A 7,637-nucleotide genomic window follows, 5' to 3' on the forward strand; every position below is an offset into this window, starting at 1 on the left:
GAACTTATTCTAGCACATACAAGATATCAAAGAAGTAATTAAAGTGCTAGAAATAAAGAGTTTAGAGTTTAGAGAATTGCAAACACAATATATCCTGGTTCGGTCACCACCACTTGTGACCTACGTCTAGACTGAAGCCACTCGATCAACTCTTTCACTAATGTTCAAGTTTCACGGGTGCTTGACAAACCTTTACAATCTTCCAAGACTTCGGGTTCTTGGATACCTTACAATCTCCAAGTTTACGGGTACTTGAGAACCTTACAATTCACTCCAAATTTACTTAAGTATTTGGCTACCTCTCAAACAATGGGTCTCACAACCCTCTCAACTCAAGAATACAAGGAGAAAAATATTTGGAAATGAATATACACTCTCAAAGTGTGGATAAACAACTTGAAGCACTATGGGTATATGGATTTTCAAGATATGAGCTCAAATATGTTTGAGCTTTGAAAGATATGAAAGAATATGCAAATGATAGTGTAGAAGATCTCAAATCATCCTTAAGATGTGTATGAATAGTGATCTTCACGTTTTAGGGTCATAAGGAATGTATTTGTAGTGATTTTTAGCAAAACTAGTCGTTTATAGCCGTTATAGGCTTTATGACGCAGGGGGAATCGATTCCCAATGAGTGAGAATCGATTCCCAACTTTTTTAGAGAGTGGCAATCGATTCCTGATCATAAGGAATCGATTTCCAACCTGTTGGAAAGGTTGGAAATACGACAGCAATAACATTATTTTGTATTTTGCGCATAACTTGAGCTATTCTTGTCGGATTGATGTGATCTTGGTCTTGTTGGAAAGATAAAAGAAAGATCTACAACTTTTATGAGAACAAAAGATCTAAATCCATCATCTTAGATACGAAAAATTGTATTGAAGGCAGCAGCAAAATTATTCAGCAAATTCTAAGCTCAAATGTGTTCTAACTTGCTTCCAACCACTTTTTATGAAAGATCTTGACTTGATAAATATGTTTTGAAGTTATAAAACATGTCAAGGATCTTTTCCATGGGGTTTTCAAATTTCTTTCAAGTATATAAAGGTTATGTTATGCAATTCGAAAAACACGTTTACTTGGAGAAAAACTTTAAGCTCATGCAATGCAATCTACTATATACCCTCACATATATTCTAAGTCCTAAAGATATATTCTAAATATGATTTTAGACTTAGCTTAATGTCTTGTGTCTTGGATCTTTACTTGAGTTTGATGCTTTGACTTGTTGGATATGACAATGCTTGACACTTGTTTGTTTTGATCATTTTTCACCATGGTTATGATAATGAGCTTCTCTTAGATGTTGTCCATGATTTGTTGTCTTTGATCTTGATGTTTCTCTTCTAATTATTTCTTGTTGCTTTTGGTTCAATGATCTTGCCACTTTGATATGACGTTACTCTTCTTGTGTGGCTACATCATACGTCTTCAATATCCACATATGATTGATGCTTTTTGCTCTTGATCTACATAAAGGGATCATGTTGTATAAGCCTTTATTATTTTAGTGTCACACTGACTACAAATTATAGGGTCCCATTATACACATATTGAGATAGACTATATATTCATTGAGCTCACTCATCATTTTTTGTTCGTGTACGTAGCAGACAAACTATTTAATTTTCCATGTGCATCACACATTAAAGTTCAACATTGAAATTGACTATATTTAATGTGTCTATCACCGTATAAGCAACCAACACGAATGACACGTTAAATAACACTTATAAATGCAACCCTCAGTGTGGTTAAGTTTAAATATGTATATAAATACTTATATAACAATGCTACATGCACGTAACTAATGTGTTAAGTGCGTAAATAACTATTTGCACACATATTTTGACACATATAACTTACACTTTACGATTGAGTATTTCTGCATTACTAGCGTAGATCTTCAGTGTATACTGAGATAGCCACAATTATCTTATCATACGCATTTTTGAATATTAATGTGTGATGCACACGGATCGATCACTTAATAGTCATGGGGACACGTGATGCGATCTCAGCAAGTATACTAGTCATATAGGTAACAGCCATAATTAACTTATAAATATTGAGTACATATGTCGTCCCACGAGGATTAATTGCATAAATTACTATTCGGGCTATTCCCTTAAACTATCTCATCATGGGGCTCTTGGCGTGGAAGAATTGGATTTTCCTTTCTCGTGTCCCTGTGATTTTCCTATCTCATACTCGGGGTTAATGTTGTTTTGTCTCTTTTATTTCCAAAATGTTGTTATAGTGAATATTTGCGATTAAGGATATTCAATTTGAAAGGTTCAGTAACAACAGGTTATATTTGGTATATATTATATTTATGGGGAAATAGACTATCATGTAACAAGACAGAAAATTAACCCTAGGATCAATTAGTTTTTTATATTTTTACTCCAAGTACTGGAAAGTAGACAAAGGGTTTGGGTGGGACCCACGAAGGGTTAAGGATGTGTAATAGACATTACATTTTTTGTGTTAATGGTGACATGAACACACTTTGGCTTGAATTATAGGAGTTCAACCGAAGGAACTCTGCCTCGCTCAAGCAAGCAAAATAGTATACAAAAGGATTTTTTTCATCTCCGATGATCTTTATTCCAATATATTAACATTTAAATAGGTCCTAATACTAGCCAACCATAAAAATAACAAAACATTAAATAGACGATGATCTGTATTCGAATTATAAGAGCTAGTAATAGACTATATGCTTCTATTGGTGATATTATTGTTGGAGCGTAAGCTAGTGATGCTTTCGGCTACTGGACTCTCGCCATCTTTATTGGCATCTGTTATATTTTTCATATAATATCCTCTTATGGATAGACTAATTATCTTTCTACGATTCTTATTTTTTCGATTTTTGTAGAATTTTTCTTTTATATGATAGATCTATCATATAAAAGAAAATTCTCATTACTTACTTAGTATTCATATTAATTATTAGCAATAATATTACTATAAACAAAAGTAAGTAATAAGAATAAAGAATAAGAATTTATCAAAAATTATATTTTTTATTGGAATTAATTGGTCAGTCAATTGGAGGATTGTCCATATTCCTAAAGTACAGACTAATAGGAATGTATAAACCACTTAAACAAAATTTAATTCACATAACAAAACAAACCACTAAAACACCTCAAAAAATCTGAAAAAAATAAAATAATATAACAGTGTCATTGGGTAAGTGTACGTTAGGGTTCCTTTACTTTCCTCTTTATCCTTTCTCACGCGGCTGCTCGATCACTTCTTCTGTTTCAACCCGTCTTCAAGCTTCGTGAGGTTTTTGTATTTCTCAAAGGCGTAGCTTCCTCTTATGCGACGCCGTTATCAGTTCAACACAACATTTGTTGTTCGAGGACTCGAACATAAACAGAGCCCAACACCAAATCAAAGGTGTAGTCCGTTTTGATAGTTTGTTGTTTTTCAAAAATGTTAACTTTTCCAAAATGCAAATTCGTGTTTGTTCCTAAGTAATATATTTTCAATATATTTCACCATATTTTTTCTTTAATAAGGCTTTTAATGAATGAATAATTTCTGCTTTTTAATTTTAATATTCATCTTTTCAATCGGGCTCAGCAATCTTGAGTTAATTTTTTTTCTGATGGTTTAGCTACCTTTAATTTATACAAGTAAATATATATCAGAAAAGGGTGCGGTTCTATTGTATATATCCTTTGGAACTGAAAAAGGTGCAGATCTAGAGCATATATATATATCCATCAATATCCTTTGAACTCTGTGTCTTGTGGTGTCAAAGAATTAGCTTCAAGATCTAGATCTGATTGAGTTTGAAACAAGGAGATGGATTGATTGTGATAAGCAAAACTATTATGTAGTCATAACAGTAAGCCTTCTAAAATCTGCATTACAAGATCAGAATATGAACCAAATGAGATAGTTGGAAAAATCCTGAGTTTCACTAACATATATATGTTCATGATGTAAAAATTCACAAGGTGGAATAGGAGAGTTCCGTGATGTTCACTGGTTGAGAGACTAAGATAAAGAGACATGTTGGCTATGTTGCACCGACACTGACACGGGACACGGGATACGACACGACACTCCAACACGTTAATTCTAAAAAATATTAAATTTCGACACGTTAGGACACATTTTGATATTATATAATATTTTTAATTTATGTAGTGTACATTATATTTAATATTCAATAATTTAACAAAAAAACAAAGCTAAACTTATAATACCCATCAATTTTGCAATGAAACATAAGATATCCCAAATGATTTTATTAAACTAAATAAAATAATAATTGTAATCCAACGAATCTAATAGTTGAAACTCAAAATGCAATGCAACGTAACCTTTGAACCTTTTTTGAGTCTTTGGAACGAGTATTAGAGTGTCGGGAAGTGTCGGTGAGTGTCAGGAAGTGTCGGACACGACACGTCAAGGATTGTGAAGTGTCGGTGCTTCATAGCATGTTGGTTAGCTGAGAAGAGAAGCCCATCATTAGCTATTGACAGCCGGATCTATTCTAAATATCATAAATTTTTGGTACGATCAATATATTTACATTGACAACCTGCTTTCACCATGTTTTTGAAAACATGAAATTTTGGTGATGAAGTTTGTTGTTAAAACACTGACTTTTCTTTTCTTATGAAAGTTTACAAGTCTTTTGTTTCATTTTAAATTATTTGTGAAGTTCTGTTCAAGATTCCACAAAATATTTGTACTGATGCTTGTTTTATTCTATACTAATTGTATGTTTTATGTATTGGGGATAGATTCTAATCTTCGTTGGATTTTCCATTTTCATTTTTTTTGTACTTTTTGCTTATGAGTAGTGTTTTAAATTTAAGGTTACAATCATGGGGTGTTACAACACTGTGCTTAAAAGCAGCTTGTGGAGAGTACTTATATGTATATGTGGTAGGATATGGTATTGAGTTATAGTGTGGATTTGGTTCTTTGACTTTTTTCTTTCTTTTTATTTTTCTCTTGTATAGCTCATTTATTTTTACATGTAATTGGTTCTTTCTCTCTTTTTCTCTTTTTTCCTTTTCTAATCATGGTCTTTTCTGTTGTGTGTGCCCTGTACATGTCTCATTTGTTTGTTCACTACCACTCATCATTCGTGTGGAATCATTGATGTGGAGACCCCTTCAACTTATTTGTTTTTCTTTGTTCATAACAGGTTCATTGCTTCAGCTCCCACCACTTAAGTAACTCGAAGGTACTATGGGTGGAGATAGAAAACACATAGGTGGGTGTGAAAGTTCATTTTGCGGGCAATCTTCATCTTTATCGTCATCGAAGTTGAAGTTGTGCGACTCTGGAGAAACGGCTGTGTTGCGTATGTCTCGAACAAACAAGAATCCACGAAGGATGTTCTATGGATGCCCTAACTACAAAAGAAGTGACAACTGTGATTTCTTTGAGTGACTTGATGAACCAACTTGCCCTAACTGCATACACAAGGAAAAATTGTTGAAACTCTATGACAATTTGTTCAAAATATTGGTGGCATTGGTAATTGTACTTGGAATTGTACATGGGATTAGCTTATATAAGATGTAAAAAAACTTGTTGAGTAGGGTATTTTATAGGCTTAGGGTTCAAAGGTACATTTTGTCCTTTTTTGTTTGTCCTTACCCCATTCATGGTCCTTTCTTAACTGATATTGTTAAATTTTTTTCAAAGATCGGCCAATTGAAGGGTTTCAAGCTACTGTTATGCATGTCAAAAGTTCTTCACTTTTCTAGTCGAGGTTCAAAGCATAATAGGGTGCATTGCATAATATTTTAGGCAATACATGATTAGCATATTTTTGAAGTCTCACTTTATAGTTTCGACTTAATCTTGGAGTCCATGCTTGACACTTGAATGGAGATCTTCATTGTTTCAAACGAAAAAATATTGATGCAAAATGATACCTGCAGTGACAGGAAACTAAGAAAATTCATGACATAGAATTTAGAATAAGTATAATAAGCCCATGCTAGTAATTGGCACTTCAAATTTGGAAGAAATACAATAAGCCCATGCTAGCAATTAGCACCTCTCATTTCACATAATATATTTTATACATGAAGTTTAAAGTGAATATATACTAGGACCTTGTATATAATTTCTGAATTGCATACATGAGAATAAAGATGAGTACCAATTTAGATATTTCTTGTATATACTTGCAAAAATGCAACTTTTTCTAGTGGAACTTCTTTACTACTTTACTCTTTTTTTTTAGTAAAACACAAGGGCAGAGCCCAAGGAAAGAAAAAAAAAGAGAAAACCAATATCAAACTAGGAACTATGAGGCATATCAGCCTCTAAAAATGGCATAAGGCCTGAAGGAACATCATAAAATATATGGAACTCCTCAGTGCTAACAACAGCATACGACGCCATCCAATCAGCACAATGATTGCCAGCTCTTGAAGTGTGAAGAAATTTGATTAACCACGGCTTGTTATTCCAACATCTAATGATCTCTACCATATGAAGGAGGTTGACCTGAGATGACTGTTTATTAATAGCTAGTACAGCCAAGAGAGAATCACTTTCTAATTCCAGTTGCAGTATGCCCATTGCCCAAGCCACTTCAAGACCCTTTAAGATGGCCCAAAGTTCTGCAATCAGAGTAATACAAGAACGTATCTTATATGTGAAACCACAAATCCAATTCCCATTATAATCACCAAGGACACCACCACAAGTGGCTTGATTCTGAGGTTGTTTCACTCTGCATCGACATTAAATTTGCACCATCCACGAGGAGGGGGATTCCAATGAATAGAAGGAGTTAAGGTTTGTGTGGATGTTGTAAAAACTGTACTCCTAATCACTGCAATATAATCGGATATAACAAAAGAGGGATTAGATGGGCGTAATAATGTGTCAGAGTGTAAATCTGTGTTCCTCCAATACCAAAGGAACCAATAAGTTGTCATAAAAATATCCTGCCAATCCAACGCTTGTGAATGATACCAATTCTTATTTAGATTACTCCGTAACAACACTCCCTGAGACATTTGGAAGAAATCAGGTGGAACTGATCCTGCAAACCAGATATTCCAAATGGAAGAAGCATGGGGGCAATCGCGAAGAACATGCAGAATGCTCTCTTCCAATGAATACAACTATGACAAAAAGGTATGCCTCCCCATTTGGATGAATACTTGCGAGTAAGGAGTCTACCATGAACATTTAACCACATAAAGACTCGAATACATTGCGGCCCATACCAAGACCAGATAGTCTTCCAAATGGAGTCTGTAGGGAGACAATCAAAATGCATTAGATGATGATAAGTCTTACCGACGATTGCCTTTTCTACAATGTTAATGCTCCAAATTAGATGATCAGGACCTCTAGATGAATCTGGAGGCAAAAAAGATTTTATATGTTGCAAAACTGCAACTGGAAGGAGAGCCTTAATATACTGCCAATTCCATTTACTAGTTAAATCATCCACTAAATCAATCAATCTTAAATTTAGATCATCACATAAAATTGAAGTTGTGGCAAGTGAAAGCAAATTCGAGTCTAGATCTGTCCAACAATCTTGCCAAAATAAGATCTGTTGTCCATCTCCAATATCAACTGCTTCCTAATATCCATATTTCTCCCATATTTTCCAA

Source organism: Gastrolobium bilobum, unplaced genomic scaffold, assembly GCF_033153095.1.
Source record: "Gastrolobium bilobum isolate Gb01-03AN ecotype WA unplaced genomic scaffold, APGP_CSIRO_Gbil_v1 utg10898, whole genome shotgun sequence".
In the NCBI taxonomy this organism is placed as follows: Eukaryota; Viridiplantae; Streptophyta; class Magnoliopsida; order Fabales; family Fabaceae; genus Gastrolobium; species Gastrolobium bilobum.